Here is a 19559-nt window from a genome sequence, read left to right on the forward strand (position 1 = left end):
ATCATGTCTTCATGAAGTTGTCACGCCAACGACTACTTCTACTTCTATGACTAACGCGTTTAGCAATAAAGTAAAGTAGTTTACATGGCGTTCTTCAATGACACGCAGGTCATACAAAAATAAAGACAACTCCTATGGCTCCTGCCGGTTGTCATACTCATCGACATGCAAGTCGTGATTCCTATTACAAGAACATGATCTCATACATCACAATATATCATTCATCATTCATCACAACTTCTGGCCATATCACATCACATGACAATTGCTGCAAAAACAAGTTAGACGTCCTCTAATTGTTGTTGCATCTTTTACGTGGCTGCAATTGGGTTCTAGCAAGAACGTTTTCTTACCTACGAATAACCACAATGTGATGTTGTCAACTTATATTTACCCTTCATAAGGACCCTTTTCATCGAATCCACTTCAACTAAAGTGGGAGAGACAGACACCCGCCAGCCACCTTATGCAACTAGTGCATGTTAGTCGGTGGAACCGGTCTCACGTAAGCATACGTGTAAGGTTGGTCCGGGCCGCTTCATCCCACAATACTGCTGAAGCAAGATAAAACTAGTAGCGGCAAGCAAGTTGAAAAGATCTACGCCCACAACAAAATTGTGTTCTACTCGTGCAAAGAGAACTACGCATAGACCTAGCTCTGATACCACTGTTGGGGAACGTTGCAGAAAATTAAAATTTTTCCTACGGTTTCACCAAGATCCATCTATGAGTTCATCTAAGCAACGAGTCAAGGGAGTGAGTTTGCATCTACATACCACTTGTAGATCGCGTGCGGAAGCGTTCAAGGGGATGGTGATGATGGAGTCGTACTCGTCGTGATTCGGATCACCGATGACCAAGTGCTGAACGGACAGCACCTCCGCGTTCAACACACGTACGAGACGGACGACATCTCCTCCGTCTTGATCCAGCAAGGAGGAAGGAGAGGTTGTGGAAGGCAGCTCCAACGGCAGCACGACGGCGTGGTGTAGTTGGTGCAGAAGTACTCCGACAGGGCTTCACCAAGCACGTACGGAGGAGGAGAGGTGTTGGGGAGGGGAGGGGCTGCGCCTTGAGTTGTGTATAGCAGCCCTCCCCTCACCCCTCTATATATAGGAGGAGAGGGGCAAGGGGGCCGGCCCTCTAGGGGAAACCCTAGGGGGGGGGGCGGCCAAAGGGAGAGGGAAAAAGGGTGGCTTGCCCCCCAAGCTAGGGGGGCGCCCCCTTTAGGGTTTCCCCTCCCCTTTGCCCTAGCCGCATGGGCCTAGGTGGGGAGGCGCGCCCAGCCCACTAGGCGCTGGCTCCCTCTCCCACACAGCCTATGTGGCCCCCCCGGGAGGGGTGGCCCCACCCGGTGGACCCCCGGAACCCTTCCGGTGGCCCCGGTACAATACCGGTATGCCACCGAAACTTTCCGGTGTCCGTCTAACCACTTTCCTTATATAAATCTTTACCTCCGGACCATTCCGGAACTCCTCGTGACGTCCGAGATCTCATCCGGGACTCTGAACAACATTCGGTAATCACATACTTGTCTTCCTGATAACCCTAGCGTCACCGAACCTTAAGTGTGTAGACCCTACGGGTTCGGGAGACACGTAGACATGACCGAGACGGCTCTCGGGCAATAACCAACAGCGGGATCTAGATACCCATGTTGGCTCCCACATGCTCCTCGATGTTGTCATCGGATGAACCACGATGTCGAGGATTCAATCAACCCCGTATACAATTCCCTTTGTCAATCGGTATGTTACATGCCCGAGACTCGATCGTCGGTATCCCAATACCTCGTTCAGTCTCGTTACCGGCAAGTCACTTTACTCGTACCGCAATGCATGATCCCGTGATCAAACACTTGGTCACTTTGAGCTCATTGTGATGATGCATTACCGAGTGGGCCCAGAGATACCTCTCCGTCATACGGAGTGACAAATCCCAGTCTCGATCCGTGTCAACCCAACAAACACTTTCGGAGACACCTGTAATGCACCTTTATAGTCACCCAGTTACGTTGTGACATTTGGTACACCCAAAGCACTCCTACGGTATCCGGGAGTTACACGATCTCATGGTCTAAGGAAGAGATACTTGACATTGGAAAAGCTCTAGCAAACGAACTAACCGACCTTTGTGCTATGCTTAGGATTGGGTCTTTGTCCATCACATCATTCTCCTAATGATGTGATCCCGTTATCAACGACATCCAATGTCCATAGCCAGGAAACCATGACTATCTGTTGATCACAACGAGCTAGTCAACTAGAGGCTCACTAGGGACATATTGTGGTCTATGTATTCACACGTGTATTACGATTTCTGGATAATACAGTTATAGCATGAATAAAAGACTATTATCATGAACAAAGAAATATAATAATAATAATACTTTTATTATTGCCTCTAGGGCATATTTCCAACATCTCCCTCATATAAAATTGCAATAATGATTACCGGTCTAGTTATCGATTGCCTAGGGACAAATAACTTTCTTGTAACAAAAAGCTCTTTACTAAAACTAACTTAGTTGTGTTTTTATCTAAACAGCCCCTACTTTTTATTTACTTGCTCTTTATATTCTTGCAAACCTAACCAACAACACCTACAAAGTAATTCTAGTTTCATACTTGTTCTAGGTAAAGCGAACATCAAGCGTGCGTAGAGTTGTATCGGTGGTCGATAGAACTTGAGGGAATATTTGTTCTACCTTTAGCTCCTCGTTGGGTTCGACACTCTTACTTATCGAAAGAGGCTACAATTGATCCCCTATACTTGTGGGTTATCACCTGCGTCGTCGATGTAGAGCTTGCCGCGACGACTCTTGGTCATCCGGCCCATAGTGTATCCCTTGCTCCCTTCGAAGTTGCCCTTTAAGAACTCGAAACCATCATGCGATAGCCCCACGGTGGGCACCAACTGTCGTGGAATTGTCATGGAAGATGTCCTAGTATGAGGACTTAGTCGTGGATCCATCGCGTTGAGGTTAGCTTAAAGGGGTTAATCAGGACAAAGGACACGAGGAGTTTATACTGCTTCGGCCCCTTACGATGAAGGTAAAAGCCATTCCAGTTTGTAGTTGGTATTGCTAGGGTTTCGATGAGCAGGGAGCGAATACGCTTGACCAGGCTCTCGATCTGTTGTTTTTTGTCCTAAGTCTCCGCTAGGTCGTCCCCTTATATACATGGGTTGACGCCCTGCGGCCCTCGGAGTCCCGGCCGGTTTATACAATGTATCCGCCTTGGTGACCTTTCTTACATACCTTACAATACAAGGTTTACATACATGGTGATTTATATCTATGGGCCTTAAGCCGCCTTCGGGTCTGGGCCCTCTACTAAGCCTACCTATGAACCGCCATATGATCTTGGGCTTCATTGTGATAAATCGTCATAGGGTTGACCCGGCCCCTCCTGGGCGGGTCATACCTAATAGTTATATCCCCAACACCTCCCGATGAACAGGACCCCCGTTTCGACCGTAGCGCTCCAACACAAGTCTGTTTCCTCCGTTTTGCGGTATGCCACACCCCTCCCGGTGAACAAAATGCCGTTTTGACCATAGTCGGTCGAATAGAAGGTCGTTTCCTCCGTACTGCGGTACGCCAGACCCCGTTTCGGCTATTCTGTCCAAGCGGGTTGACTCCTATTGAACAGGACACATTCTGACCCTGTCTGTTGCCTCCCAATGAACAAGACGTTGTTTCTTTGTTCTGACCCAGCAAGTTGACTGCCCAATGAACAGGATGTCATTGCTGCCGTCTGTTGCCTCTCCGTTCTACGGGAGTAGGCGTTCAAGACCCTGCCCGTATGTATGTACGTGGCCGTATTTTTTGGCATGTGGTTGTACGTACATGTACATGGTTTAAAAGGGATTGCCTGAACTGCTATGTAAGGGGCTCTACTACTACACGTGCCGCTGCTTGCTCGGCCACGGTTCATCGTTTCAGAGAGACCGATCGACCAGTATGTACGTACACGTTCGCGACCAGGATGACAACGCTACGTATGCTTCGACCAGGTGGGTCCTGGCTGCCAGGGAGGATAAGGAGGCACTTCCTTGCATGCAAAGTTATTAATGGTGGGTCCGAGCTGTTAGGGGGAGGATTCATTTTTTTCGCGCCCAATATGGAGGCACTTCCTTGCGTCCGAAGATAAAGCTGGTGGGTCCCAACTGTCAGGGGGGAAAACATTTTTTCCGCAAAATACAGCTAAGCCAAAATATAGAGGCCCTTCCGGTAGGTCCCTGCTGTTAGGTGGAGGAATCATTGTTTTGCGCGTAATGATGTCTACTACACAACCTTCTTCTTGTAGACGTTGTTGGGCCTCCAAGTGCAGAGGTTTGTAGGACAGTAGCAAATTTCCCTCAAGTGGATGACCTAAGGTTTATCAATTTGTGGGAGGCATAGGATGAAGATAGTCTCTCTCAAACAACCCTGCAACCAAATAACAAAGAGTCTCTTGTGTCCCCAACACACCCAATACAATGGTAAATTGTATAGGTGCACTAGATCGACGAAGAGATGGTGATACAAGTGCAATATAGATGGTAGATATAAGTTTTTGTAATCTGAAAATATAAAAACAGCAAGGTAGCAAGTGGTAAAAGTGAGCGTAAACGGTATTGCAATGCGTTGAAACAAGGCCTAGGGTTCGTACTTTCACTAGTGCAAGTTCTCTCAACAATAATAACATAATTGGATCATATAACAAACCCTCAACGTGCAACAAAGAGTCACTCCAAAGTCACTAATAGCGCAGAACAAACGAAGAGATTATTGTAGGGTACGAAACCACCTCAAAGTTATTCTTTCTAATCGATCTATTCAAGAGATCGTACTAGAATAACACCTTAGGACACAAATCAACCAAAACCCTAATGTCACCTAGATACTCCAATGCCACCTCAAGTATCCATGGGTATGATTATACGATATGCATCACACAATCTCAGATTCATCTATTCAACCAACAAAAAGAACTTCAAAGAGTGCCCCAAAGTTTCTACCAGAGAGTCAAGACGAAAACGTGTGCCAACCCCTATGCATAAGTTCACGAGCTCATGAAACTCGCAAGTTGATCACCAAAACATACATCAAGTGGATCACGTGATATCCCATTGTCACCATAGATAAGCACATGCAAGACATACATCAAGTGTTCTCAAATCCTTAAAGACTCAATCCGATAAGATAACTTCAAAGGGAAAACTCAATCCATTACGGGAGAGTAGAGGGGGAGAAACATCATAAGATCCAACTATAATAGCAAAGCTCGCGATACATCAAGATCGTGCCAAATCAAGCACCCGAGAGAGAGAGAGATTAAACACATAGCTACTGGTACATACCCTCAACTCTGAGGGTGAACTACTCCCTCCTCGTCATGGAGAGCGTCGGGATGATGAAGATGGCCACTGGAGAGGGATTCCCCCCTTCGACAGGGTGCCGGAAGGGGTCTACATTAGTTTTCGGTGGCTACGGAGGCTTGCGACGGCGGAACTCCTGATCTAGGTTTCATTCTGGAAGTTTTGGGTTACATAAGAGGTGTTGGAGTCAGGGAAAAGTCAGGGGGGGGGTCTCCGGGCTGTCCACGCGGTAGGGAGGCACGCCCCCACCCTTGTGGGCAGCCCATGACTCTTCTGGCCCAACTCTTTTACTCCATGGGCTTCTTCTGGTCCAAAAATAAATTCTGTGAAGTTTTAGGTCAATTGGACTCCATTTGATTTTCCTTTTCTGTAAAACTCAAAAACAAGGAAAAAACAGAAATTGGCACTGGGCTCTAGGTTAATAGGTTAGTCCCAAAAATATATAAAATAGCATATAAATACATATAAAACATCCAAGGTTGATAATATAATAGCATGGAACAATCAAAAATTATAGATACATTGGAGACGTATTAAGCATCCCCAAGCTTAATTCCTGCTCGTCCTCGAGTAGGTAAATGATAAAAACAGAATTTTTGATGTGGAATGCTACCTAACATATTTATCCATGTTATTCTCTTTATTGTGGCAAGAATATTCAGATCCATAAGATTCAAGACAACAGTTTAATATTGACATAAAAATAATAATACTTCAAGCATACTAACTAAGCAATTATGTCTTCTCAAAATAACATGGCCAAAGAAAGCTTATCCCTACAAAATCATATAGTTTGTCTATGCATCATTTTCGTCACACAAAAATGCTCTCATCATGCAAAACCCCGATGACAACCCAAGCAATTGTTTCATACTTCAGTAATCTCAAACTTTTTTCAACTTTCATGCAATACATGAGCGTGAGCCATGGACATAGCACTATGGGTGGAATAGAATATAATGATGGGGGTTGTGTGGAGAAGACAAAAAAGGAGAAAGTCTCACATTGAAGCGGCTAATTAATGGGCTAGGGAGATGCCCATCAATTGATGTCAATGCAAGGAGTAGGGATTGCCATGCAACGGATGCACTAGAGCTATAAATGTATGAAAGCTCAACAAAAGAAACTAAGTGGGTGTGCATCCAACTTGCTTGCTCACGAAGACCTAGGGCATTTGAGGAAGCCCATTGTTGGAATATACAAGCCAAGTTCTATGATGAAAAATTCCCACTAGTATACGAAAGTGACAAAATAAGAGACTCTCTATCATGAAGACCATGGTGCTACTTTGAAGCACAAGTGTGGAAAAAGGATAGTTGCATTGTCCCTTTCATTATATATATATATATATATATATATATATATATATATATATATATATATATATTTCTTTTTTTATTTGGCCTTTCCTTTTTTGGCCTTTCCCTTTTTTTCCTTTTTTCGGGATAATGCTCTATTAATGATGATCATCACACTTCTATTTATTTAAAACTCAAAGATTACAACTCGATACTAGAATAAAGTATGACTCTATATGAATGCCTCCAGCGGTGTACCGGGATGGGCAATGAATCAAGAGTGACATGTATGATTTATGCATGGTGGCTTTGCCACAAATACGATGTCAACTACATGATCATGCATGGAAATATGACAATGATGAAGCGTCTCATAATAAACGTAATGGTGGAAAGTTGCATGGCAACATATCTCGGAATGGCTATGGAAATGCCATAATAGGTAGGTATGGTGGATGTTTTGAGGAAGATGTAAGGAGGTTTATGTGTGACAGAGCGTATCATATCACAGGGTTTGGATGCACCGGCGAAGTTTGCACCAACTCTCGAGGTGAGAAAGGGCAATGCACGTTACCGAAGAGGCTAGCAATGATGGAAGGGTGAGAGTGCATATAATCCATGGATTCAACATTAGTCATAAAGAACTCATATACTTATTGCAAAAATCTACAAGTCATCAAAAACCAAGCATTACGCGCATGCTCCTAGGGGGATAGATTGGTAGGAAAAGACCATCGCCCGTCCCCAACCACCACTCATAAGGAAGGCAATCAAAGAAACACCTCATGCTTCAAATTTGTCACACAATGGTTACCATACGTGCATGCTATGGGACTTGCAAACCTCAACACAAGTATTTCCCAATTTCACAATTAGTCAACTAGCACGACTCTAATATTACCATCTTCATATCTCAAAACAATAATCAAGCATCAAACTTCTCATAGTATTCAATGCATTGTATATGAAAGTTTTTATTATATCCCTCTTGGATGCCCATCATATTAGGACTAGTTTCATAACCAAAGCAAATTACCATGCTGTTTGGGACTCTCAAAATAATATAAGTTAAGCATGAGAGTTCATGTATGTCTATAAAATGAAACCACCGCCATGCTATAAGAATATATAAGTGAAGCACTAGAGCAAATGACAAACTACTCCGAAATATATAAGTGAAGATCAATGAGCAGTCGAATAATTATGCAACTATGTGAAGACTCTCTAGCATTTAATAATTTCAGATCTTGGTATTTTATTCAAACAGCAAGCAAAACAAAATAAAATAAAATGACGCTCCAAGCAAAACACATATCATGTGGTGAATAAAAATGTAGCTCCAAGTAAAGTTACCGATGAACGAAGACAAAAGAGGGGATACCATCCGGGGCATCCCCAAGCTTAGGCTCTTGGTTGTCCTTGAATATTACCTTGGGGTGCCTTGTGCATCCCCAATCTTAGGCTCTTGCCACTCCTTATTCCATAGTCCATCGAATCTTTACCCAAAACTTGAAAACTTCACAACACAAAACTTAACAAAAAACTTATAAGCTCCGTTAGTATAAGAAAATAAATCACCACTTAGGTACTGTTTTGAACTCATTCTAAATTCATATTGGTGTAATATCTACTGTATTCCAACTTCTCTATGGTTCATACCATCCGATACTACTCATAGATTCATCAAAATAAGCAAACAACACATAGAAAACAGAATCTGTCAAAAACAGGACAGTCTGTAGTAATCTGTATCAAACGTATACTTATGGAACTCATACAATTATGAAATAAATTGGTGGAGGTGAGGAATTTGTCTATTCATTATCTTCAAAAAGAATCAACTTAATAACACTCTCCAGTAAAAAATGGTAGCTAATCTCGTGAGCGCTAAAATTTCTGTTGTTTACAGCAAGATCACATAAACTTCCCCCATGTCTTCCCAAAGGTTCTACTTGGCACAAACACTAATTAAAACATAAAACCACATCTAAACAGAGGCTAGATGAATTATTTATTACTAACAGGAGCAAAAAGCAAGGAACAAAAATAAAAATTGGGTTGCCTCCCAACAAGCGCTTACGTTTAACGCCCCTAGCTAGGCATGATGATTTCAATGATGCTCACATAAAAGATAAGAATTGAAACATAAAGAGAGCATCATGAAGAATATGACTAGCACATTTAAGTATAACCAACTTTCTATGCATAGGTATTTTGTGATTAAACAACTTATGGGAACAATAATCAACTAGCATAGGAAAGCAAAACAAGCATAACTTTAAAACTTTATGCACACAGAGAGGAAACTTGATATTATTGAAATTCCTACAAGCATATATTCCTCCATCATAATAAATTTCAGTAGAAAAATGAATTAATTCAAAAATATAACTATCACATAAAGCATTATTTTCATTGTCTACAATCATAGAAATTTTACTATTCTCCACATAAGCAAAATTCTTCTCGTGCGGAATAGTGGGAGTATCATAAGAAACTCGAATACTATAAATTGTTTCCACATTAAAAGAGTAATGTTTAGAAAAAGGGCAATCATAATCATGATTTTTTTAAATATAACCATCACTACTTTTTATAGCATAAGTGGCATCAGAATAATCATCATAAGTAGCAACTTTGTTCTCATCATAATCAATTGAAACCTCTTCCAAGATAGTGGAATCATTACTAAATAAAGTCATGACCTCTCCAAATCCACTTTCATAATTGTCACAATAAGATTCAACACCCTCCAAAATAGTGGGATCATTACTTCCTAAAGTTGACACTCTTCCAAACCCACTTTCATCAATATAAGAATCATAAATAGGAGGCATGCTATCATCAAAGTAAATTTGAATATCAAAACTTGGGAGGTTAAACATATCATCTTCATAAAACATAGCATCCCCAAGCTTGGGACAAACATTAATTGAAGCAAATAAATTCTCAAACATGTCATTCTCATCAAACATAGCATCCCCAAGCTTGGGCCTTTTAGTATCATAAGCATAATCACTCTCATCATTAATAGTATGGATAGCACAAATAGTATAGCAATTATCATCATCAGAATAAGTGATAGGAGCAACATCATTTGGGAGGAATACCTCTTTACCTTTACTTCTCCGTCTTTTCTTTTTCTTCTGCACATTAAGTATGGGTTTAACCCTCTTTTTGGAGCTCCTTATTAATGAGATTGGTTGAATAGAAGGCTCCTCCTCGTTACCTGATTCATCATAAGAAATAATAGGAGGGTATTGGGAAGTCTCTTCCCTTTCATTAGTATTCTCTTCATCTTCTATTTGTTTTCTAGACTTTATGTAATTGGCAATATAAGGACTCTCAATGCAATCCACCGCACAATACATATAAATTTCCTCTAGATCAAAATCAAGAACTTTATAAAGGGCAAATTCTGGAATATCCTTAGTTATACGTTTCATTTCTTCATAACCCAGAAGCAAACTAAGTTCATTATGATGCACAAGGGAAATCAAGTCATCACAATTTTTGGACACGGTTCAATCATGAAACAATTTGCATTGGATATTTAAATGATCACGTTCATTGCAAAGTTCACAAGGATGGCAAAGAAATTTTAAATCTTCAGCACAAGCATCTAGCCTTTCTTGCAACCATTTAGTTTCTAAATACTTATGCCTCTTGTAAAATCTATCTTCCCTATTTGGTGTGTACTTGCAAACTCTATGCACTCCACAAAAATTGACATGCTTATAAGAGACATTTTCATCATGACTAGTGCAATCATCATTAGTACCATGGATATTCAAGGAATTCATACTAACAACATTGCAATCATGCTCATCATTCAAATATTTATTGCCAAACATTATAATGCATTCTTCTTCTAGCACTTGAGCACAATTATCGGAATCCTTATTTTCATGAAAGATATTAAAAAGATGAAGCATATCAGGCACCCACAATTCCATATTTTTTGTAGTTTTCTTTTATATACTAAACTAGTGATAAAACAAGAAACAAAAAGATTCGATTGTAAGATCTAAAGATATACCTTCAAGCGCTAACCTCCTCGGCAACGGCGCCAGAAAAGCTTACTGTCTACTACACGACCTTCTTATTGTAGACATTTTTGGGCCTCCAAGTTCAAAGGTTTGTAGGACAGTAGCAAATTTCCCTCAAGTGGATGACCTATGGTTTATCAATCCATGGGAGGCAAAGGATGAAGATAGTCTCTCTCTCAAACAACCCTGCAACCAAATAACAAAGATTCTCTTGTGTCCCAAACACACCCAATACAACGTAAATTGTATAGGTGCACTAGTTCGGCGAAGAGATGGTGATACAAGTGCAATATAGATGGTATATATAAGTTTTTGTAATCTGAAAATATAAAAACAGCAAGGTAGCAAGTGGTAAAAGTGAGCGTAAATGGTATTGCAATGCGTTGAAACAAGGCCTAGGGTTCATACTTTCACTAGTGCAAGTTCTCTCAACAATAATAACATAATTGGATCATATAACAATCCCTCAACATGCAACAAAGAGTCACTCCAAAGTCATTAATAGCGGAGAGCAAATGAAGAGATTATTGTAGGGTACGAAGCCACCTCAAAGTTATTCTTTCTGATCGATCTATTCAAGAGTTCGTACTAGAATAACACCTTAAGGCACAAATCAACCAAAACCCTAATGTCACCTAGATACTCCAATGTCACCTCAAGTATCCGTGGGTATGATTATACGATATGCATCACACAATCTCAGATTCATCTATTCAACCAGCACAAAGAACTTCAAAGAGTACCGCAAAGTTTCTACCAGAGAGTCAAGACAAAAACGTGTGCCATCCCCTATGCATAAGTTCACGAGATCACGGAACTCGCAAGTTGATCACGAAAACATACATCAAGTGGATCATGTGATATCCCATTGTCACCACAGATAAGCACATGCAAGACATACATCAAGTGTTCTCAAATCCTTAAAGACTCAATCCGATAAGATAACTCCAAAGGGAAAACTCAATCCATTACGAGAGAGTAGAGGGGGAGAAACATCATAAGATCCAACTATAATAGCAAAGCTCGCGATACATCAAGATCGTGTCAAATCAAGAACACGAGAGAGAGAGAGAGAGAGAGAGAGAGAGAGAGAGAGAGAGATCAAACACATAGCTACTGGTACATACCCTCAGCCCCGAGGGTGAACTACTCCCTCCTCATCATGGAGAGCGCCGGGATGATGAAGATGTCCATCGGAGAGGGATTCCCCCCTCCAGCAGGGTGCCGGAACGGGTCTAGATTGGTTTTCGGTGGCTACAGAGGCTTGCGGCGGCGGAACTCCTGATCTAGGTTTCTTTCTGGAAGTTTTGGGTTATATAAGAGGTGTTGGAGTCGGGGTGTAGCGACCAGACCTCAAACAGTCTAATCTCTGTGCTCTGGTGTCATCCCTGGATTAATAATGCTGACACCACACAGTACTTGGAGGATTTATAACAGAGTAGCAATCACACACTTATTACATCGAGTGTCTCCATAGAGAACTTATTACAATAAATATGGCTTAAGTCCATCTAACAACAATAACAACGGAAGGCTTGGAAGATAAGTGAGTCCATCAACTCCAACGGCATCACTGAGTATAGAACCACGACCTAAAAACTCCTTAATCATCGTCTGAAATGTCTGCAACATTAACGTTGCAGCCCGAAACGGGTCAGCACATGGAATATGCTGGCAAGGTAACACATAGAAAATAATGGAATGAAACAGCTATACTATATGCATATTTTGGCTGGTGGAAAGCTCTATGGTTACAGTTTTGCGAAAAGCCAATTTTTCCCTACTACAAAGGAATAAATTTAATTACTATCATGGTGGTTGTTAAACATTGAGAATGGTTGACAGCATTCTCAATCCCAATTAAGCATCATCATTAAACAAAGTCCAACAAAATTAATTTAGGGTAACATGTTGAGATTCACATGATAATCCAGGTACTAGATACTCAAGATGTCCATAACCGGGGACACGGCTAACCATGGTTAGTTTATTACACTCTGCAGAGGTTTGCACATTTCCCCCCACAAGACTCGATCGCCTCCGTTTGTTTCCTCGCACTACATGGTGTTTGAGAAGATGGATGACCGAGACATAGTCTTTCAGAAGCGCTAGCACCTTACGATCGGGTAGACCGTACCACCTACATCCCCTACATCTGCTGGTGTACCACTGTAAGAGTTCGCACGACTTAGTCAACTATGCTAGAGCCCATAATAGCTTGTGGCTCCACACGGAAGTTTCTAGTATGAATAGTCTCATGATCCCTTTGAGTCTGGGTGGCGGTCCAAAAGAAAACAGGCAAGTCCTGGAATACCCAGGTGCCTCAATCCACCCAGATGTGTGTTTAAGTTGCCACCTTAGATAAACCACTAATTAACAAACTCACATCTGTCATGGATATCACTCACCCAATCCACGTCTACTAGCATAGCATGGCATAAATCAAACGTAGAAGTAACTCCCAAAGGTTTGATAATAAACAGGTAATAGGTACTACCTCAACTACTTCCCATCCCACAATTTAATTAGATCCTAATCATGCAATCTGTGAGGATTGATCTAATGCAATAAAACTAGGTAGTAGGAAAGGTATGATCAAAGTGTTACTTGCCTTGCTGATGATCCGGGAAACCTAGCGATTCGAAGTAACAAGCGGCGCACTACGGATACTCTATTGCAAACAACAAACAAGCATACAATAAGTACTCATCTAATGCACAGGTAAAACTCAAATAAGAGATTTAACCAGAAGGTTCAACTTAAGAACTCCGGTTTGCAAAAAGAATCAAATCGAACAAAGCAACGAAAGTCAAACGGCGAAAGAAAACAACTTCGTTCTACTAATCTGGATCTAGGGCAAATTTTACAGTAGCAAAAACTTGTTTAAGTTGATTAAATGGATAGAGGGTTTCGAGACGAAACTCTAGGCGCTTGAATCGTCTGATTCGGATAAATGAGCGAAAAGTTATACGAAAAAGAAAATCGGATCAGGAATCGCGATCAGAAAAATCGCGGATTAAATCCGAGAAAAAGAAAAACGACGAACGTTCGCTAGAACGAACGAACGGACGAACGCTCGCTATTTAAATAAACCGAAAAAACCGATCTATTTAAAAAAATGAATCTAAAAAAACCGACGGAAAAACCGGACGGTTTTTCGAAAAAAAAACAAAAAAAACCGGTGCGGAAATCGAGGCGGCGGCGGACCTCGGGCGGCGTCCGGCGGTGGCGGCGGCGGGCGCTAGGGGCGGCGGGCGGCGCTGGGCGGCTCGGCTAGGGTTTGGCCTCCCCCCGGCTTATATATCCTAACGGGCCGGGAGTCCTAGTCGGACACGGCCCTAGGTCGGTTCGCTGTTTTTTTTTTAATATTTACGCGCAGAAGAAAAATAAATAAAAAGAAATACTAAACAGACTCCAAAAATTCCGAAATAAATTTTCACGGGCTTCTAAAATCAAGCCGCACAAGGTGAACATTTATTTGGGGCCTAAATGCAATTTTGAAAACACACATTTTTCCTAAATTCAAATAAAATAACGAAAAACTCCGAAATAAAATCTTAGTTGATTTTATTATTAAATCCTCAATATTTCCTTATTTTGGGAAAGTCATTTTATTCCCTCTCTCATATTTTTGTAATAGAAATAATTGATGATAAAATAAATAAAATCAAATGATCCTATTCTCAAAATTTGAGAAAACTCAAATATGAAAATAATGAATTCCCCAACTCTCTCCGTGGGTCCTTGAGTTGCGTAGAAATTCTATGATAAAAACCAAACACAAATAAAATATGATATGCAATGATGATCTAATGTATAACATTCCAAATTGAAAATTTGTGATGTTACAAACCTACCCCCCTTAAGATGAATCTCGCCCTCGAGATTCGGGTTGGCTAGAAAATAGGTGAGGGTGGTCCTTGAGAAAATCTTCCTCTCGCTCCCAGGTGGCTTCATCCTCCGTGTGGTTGCTCCACTGAACTTTGAAAAACTTGATAACCTTGCTGCGAGTGACTCGGCTGGAAAACTCGAGGATCTTAATTGGTTTCTCCTCGTAGGTCAAATCATTATCCAACAGAATTGCTTCCAACGGCACTGTGTCTCTCAAGGGTATGTCATCCATCTCAGTGTGACACTTCTTCAACTGGGAAACGTGGAACACATCATGAACTCCTGACAATTCTTCAGGCAATTCCAACCTGTAGGCCACTTCTCCCATACGCTCCAAAACTCGATATGGTCCTATAAATCGTGGCGCTAACTTTCCCTTAACTCCAAAACGCTTTGTTCCCCGAAGTGGAGATACTCGAAGATAAGCTCTATCTCCAACTTCGTAAACTGTCTCCTTCCGTTTAGAATCTGCATAACTCTTCTGTCTGGACTGGGCTATCTTGAGCCTGTCGCGAATCAACTTCACCTTCTGTTCAGACTCTTTAATGAAGTCAAGTCCAAACAACTGGTGGTCTCCAACTTCGTCCCACGACAACGGTGTCCTGCGCCTCCTTCCGTACAAAGCTTCGAAAGGGGCCATCTTTAGACTGGTTTGATAACTGTTGTTGTAAGAGAACTCTGCATATGGCAAATTATCGTCCCAACTAGATCCATAATCTAGCGCACAAGCTCTCAGCATATCTTCCAAAATATGATTGACTCTCTCGGTCTGTCCATCTGTCTGTGGATGAAAAGCTGTACTGAATTCTAGCCTGGTTCCCAAAGTTTCATGCAACTGCTTCCAGAACTTTGAGGTAAACTGGGTTCCTCTATCTGGTATGATACTCCTCAGAACTCCATGCAGACATACGTTCCTGGTCATGTATATCTTTGCCAACTTAGTACTGGTGTAAGTGGTCTTTACCGGGATGAAATGAGCTACCTTCGTCAACCGATCGACTATAACCCAAATCGAGTCATAGACTGAACGAGTCCTGGGTAATCCCGTGATAAAATCCATGCCTAACTTATCCCACTTTCATTCGGGTATGGGCAATGGTTGTAACAATCCTGCTGGCTTCTGATGCTCTGCCTTTACTCTCTGACACACATCACAGACTGCTACATACTCCGCAATATCCTTCTTCATTCCGGTCCACCATAAAATATCCGTCAAATCCAAATACATCTTGGTATTTCCTGGGTGAATCGAATATGGTGAATCATGTGCCTCTTGCAGAATCAACTACCTAATCTCCTGGTCTTCGGGCACATAAACACGGTCTTCAAACCATAGGGTGTCGTGCTCATCCTCACGAAATCCTTTAGCCTTTCCTTTGCTCAGTTTCTCCTTAATAGAGGCAATCTCCTTGTCAGTCTTCTGAGCTTCTCTGATTCTATCCATCAAGGTTGACTGAATCTCCAATGCTGCTACATAGCCTCTAGGAACTATTTCCACACATAGTTCACGAAGATTTTCTGCTAACTCCCTTGGTATTCCTCCCGTCATTAATGTATTGACATGGCTCTTACGGCTTAATGCGTTAGCTACTACATTAGCCTTTCCGGGATGATAATGCAATCTCATATCATAATCCTTGATGAGCTCCAACCATCTCCTCTGTCTGAGGTTTAACTCCTTCTGCGTGAAAATGTATTTCAAACTCTTATGATCCGTGTACACCTCACAATGATTTCCAATGAGGAAATGTCTCCATGTTTTCAATGCATGCACTACGGCTGCTAACTCTAAATCATGCGTAGCATAATTCAACTCATGAGGTTTCAGTTGTCTTGAGGCATATGAAACAATTCTCCCTTCCTGCATAAGCACTGCTCCAAGTCCTCGACGTGAAGCGTCGCAATATACCTCATAGTCCTTGGGTTGATCTGGCAAAATCAACACTGGTGAGGTAACTAAACGTTTCTTCAACTCCTGGAAACTAGCCTCACATTCCTCAGTCCATTTGAACTTGGTATCCTTCTTCAACAACTCAGTCATAGGCTTCGCAATCTTTGAGAAATTCTCAATAAAGCTCCGGTAGTATCCTGCGAGTTCCAGAAAACTCCGTATCTCTCCAACCGTGGTCGGTGCTTCCCATTTGGTCACGGTATCAACTTTAGCGGGATATACTGCTATTCCTTCTCCGGATATAACGTGTCCGAGGAATCCTACTTTCTTCAACCAAAACTCACATTTGCTGAACTTGGCATATAATTGATGTTCTCTGAGCTTTCCAAGTACCAAACGCAAATGCTCCTTATGCTCCTCTTCATTCTTCGAGTAAACCAGGATATCATCAATGAACACTACGATGAACTTATCCAAGAACTCCATAAACACTTTGTTCATCATGTTCATAAAATAGGCAGGTGCGTTAGTCAGACCAAATGACAAAACGGTATACTCGTACAGCCCATACCTGGTGGTAAAAGCTGTCTTAGGAATATCCTGTTCTCGAATCTTCAATTGGTGGTACCCTGATCGCAAATCGATCTTGGAAAATACCTTAGCTCCTTGCAATCGATCAAACAGATCATTGATCATTGGTAGTGGGTACTTGTTCTTGATCGTAACTTCATTCAATCCTCGATAATCAACAACCATCCTTAACGATCCATCCTTCTTCTCCACTAGAAGCACTGGCGATCCCGAAGGCAAAGAACTTGGGCGAATATATCCTTTATCCAGTAACTCCTTAATCTGCTTCTTAATTTCCACCAAATCCTTTGCAGGCATCCTATATGGTCTCTTTGATATTGGCCCTGTGCCTGGCAATAGCTCAATCAAAAACTCAGTATCTCTATCCGGTGGCATGCCTGGCAACTCTTCTAGAAATACGTCAGGGAAATCCCTTACCACTGGTACTTCCTCCTGCACAACTCTTGTTAAGAAATTTACTTGTGTCCTCTTTGGCACATGTCGAGATACATACTTGATCCTTCTCCCTTCTGGTGTGGTAAGCAAAATTGACTTACTAGCACATTCAATATTCCCTTCATACTTTGATAACAAATCCATGCCTAATATCACATCCAATCCTTGGGATTCCAATACTATTAGGTCTGAGGGAAAAACATAGTTACCAATTCTTAATGGTAACCGATCACACCATCGACTAGCCATATACTCTGCTCCAGGCGAGGTTACTAACATGGGTGACCTAAGGGCTTGGGTTGACAGTCTATACTTATCCACAAATCCCCTTGAGATGTATGAATGCGATGCGCCAGTATCAAAAAGAACGAGTGCAGTAAATGACTTAACCAAAAACTTACCTATTACTGCATCAGGCTGAGCTTCAACCTCCTCCACGTTAACGTGGTTCACCTGTCCCCTGTTGAAAGGGTTCGGCTTCTTCCCAGAGCTTCCATTGCCATTTCCATTTTGTAATTCAGGACGTTCATTGGCACAATGTCCGGTCTTCGAACACTTAAATCAAGTGACTTGGCTCAGGTCTTTCTTGGCTGGGGTTGATGGGTTGGTGCGATTCTGGCCGTTGCTTCCTCCATTACCATTACCATTCCTAGTGCCATTGTGATTGTGCGAGCTACCTCCTCCATGGGTATGCTGAAAATGTCCTCCTGGTCTAGGGGTAAAATGTGGCTTCTGCTGAGCTCCTGAATTGTATTTCCCTTGTCCATACTTCCTCTTGCGGTTCTCAATTTGCTGTTGCTTGCCTTCAATCATAAGAGCACGATCTACCAACTCCTGATAGTTATTGAAGGTTGCTACCATCAACTGCATGCTTAGCTCATCATTCAGTCCTTCTAGAAACTTCTCTTGCTTCGCTGCATCCGTAGCAACATCATCTGGGGCATAACGTGCTAACTTACTAAAGTCCTCCACATACTGGCCAACTGTCCGTCCTCCTTGGCGCAAGTTGCGAAACTCACGCTTCTTCATGCCCATAGCTCCTGCTGAAACATCGGCAGTACGAAAGGCCTGCTGAAACTGGTCCCATGTGACAGTGTCGACAGGGAAAGTGGCTGTGAAATTCTCCCACCATGATGCTGCGGGTCCTTCAAGCTGATGTGCGGCAAACTTCACCGTCTCCGCATCCGTGCATCCTACTGTGGTCAACTCTCTAGCTGTCTTGCGGAGCCAATCATCTACTAATATCGGCTCGGTGCTACTGGAAAACATCGGCGGATTCAGCCTAAGAAAACGCGCTAAGTGATCAACAGGTGGTGGTGGTGGTGGTGGGTTGTTGTTGTTGTTCCCCTGATTCTGATTCTGGACTAGCAACTGCATCAATGTGTTCTACTGCTGGATCAACTGGGTGAGCTCTGGTGGGAAGGCAAATCTGGGGTCACGTCTCGGAGGCATCTGAGGGTTTAGAAAAGATGAGATGTAAGAATAGAGGGGTCTAAAGAGAAAATGCTACCCATATGCACATGAGGCAAAAAGCAAACAATTCACTTCATTCAATCAAACAAGGGCATACAATCGATCTAACTATCGCAAAAGTGCTCAGACTACTATATTTACATGGTGGACTACTACTACTGATGAGGTGGTCTACTAGAAATATTCTTCGATTGCAGACTCCATGATATCTGCTCCAGCTTCATCAACATAGTCATCATCGCTACTATATGGATCCGAGTTGGTGCCAGCGATGATGATGTAGTCTTCCGGGCGAATCTCCTTGGGTTCTTCATCTTCATCTACTAGTGTAGGGTCTCCCATAAATATCCCGATCTTCTTTGTTAGGTCGGCATTCTTATCCACCAATACTTCAATTTCTTCTTCATAATCTTCACGTGTAGCCTTGAGTTCTTCCTCTAGTTCCTTGATTCTTGTCTTAGCCTTCTTCAGATCTATCATGTCGGCGCACATCTGGTTTTCCTATCGTCGAATGTGATGGTTTAACTCCTGGATAAAAGCTGCAATTGACCTATCCTTCCGGGTGCT

Source organism: Triticum dicoccoides, chromosome 2A (genome assembly GCF_002162155.2).
Source record: "Triticum dicoccoides isolate Atlit2015 ecotype Zavitan chromosome 2A, WEW_v2.0, whole genome shotgun sequence".
Classification (NCBI taxonomy): domain Eukaryota; kingdom Viridiplantae; phylum Streptophyta; class Magnoliopsida; order Poales; family Poaceae; genus Triticum; species Triticum dicoccoides.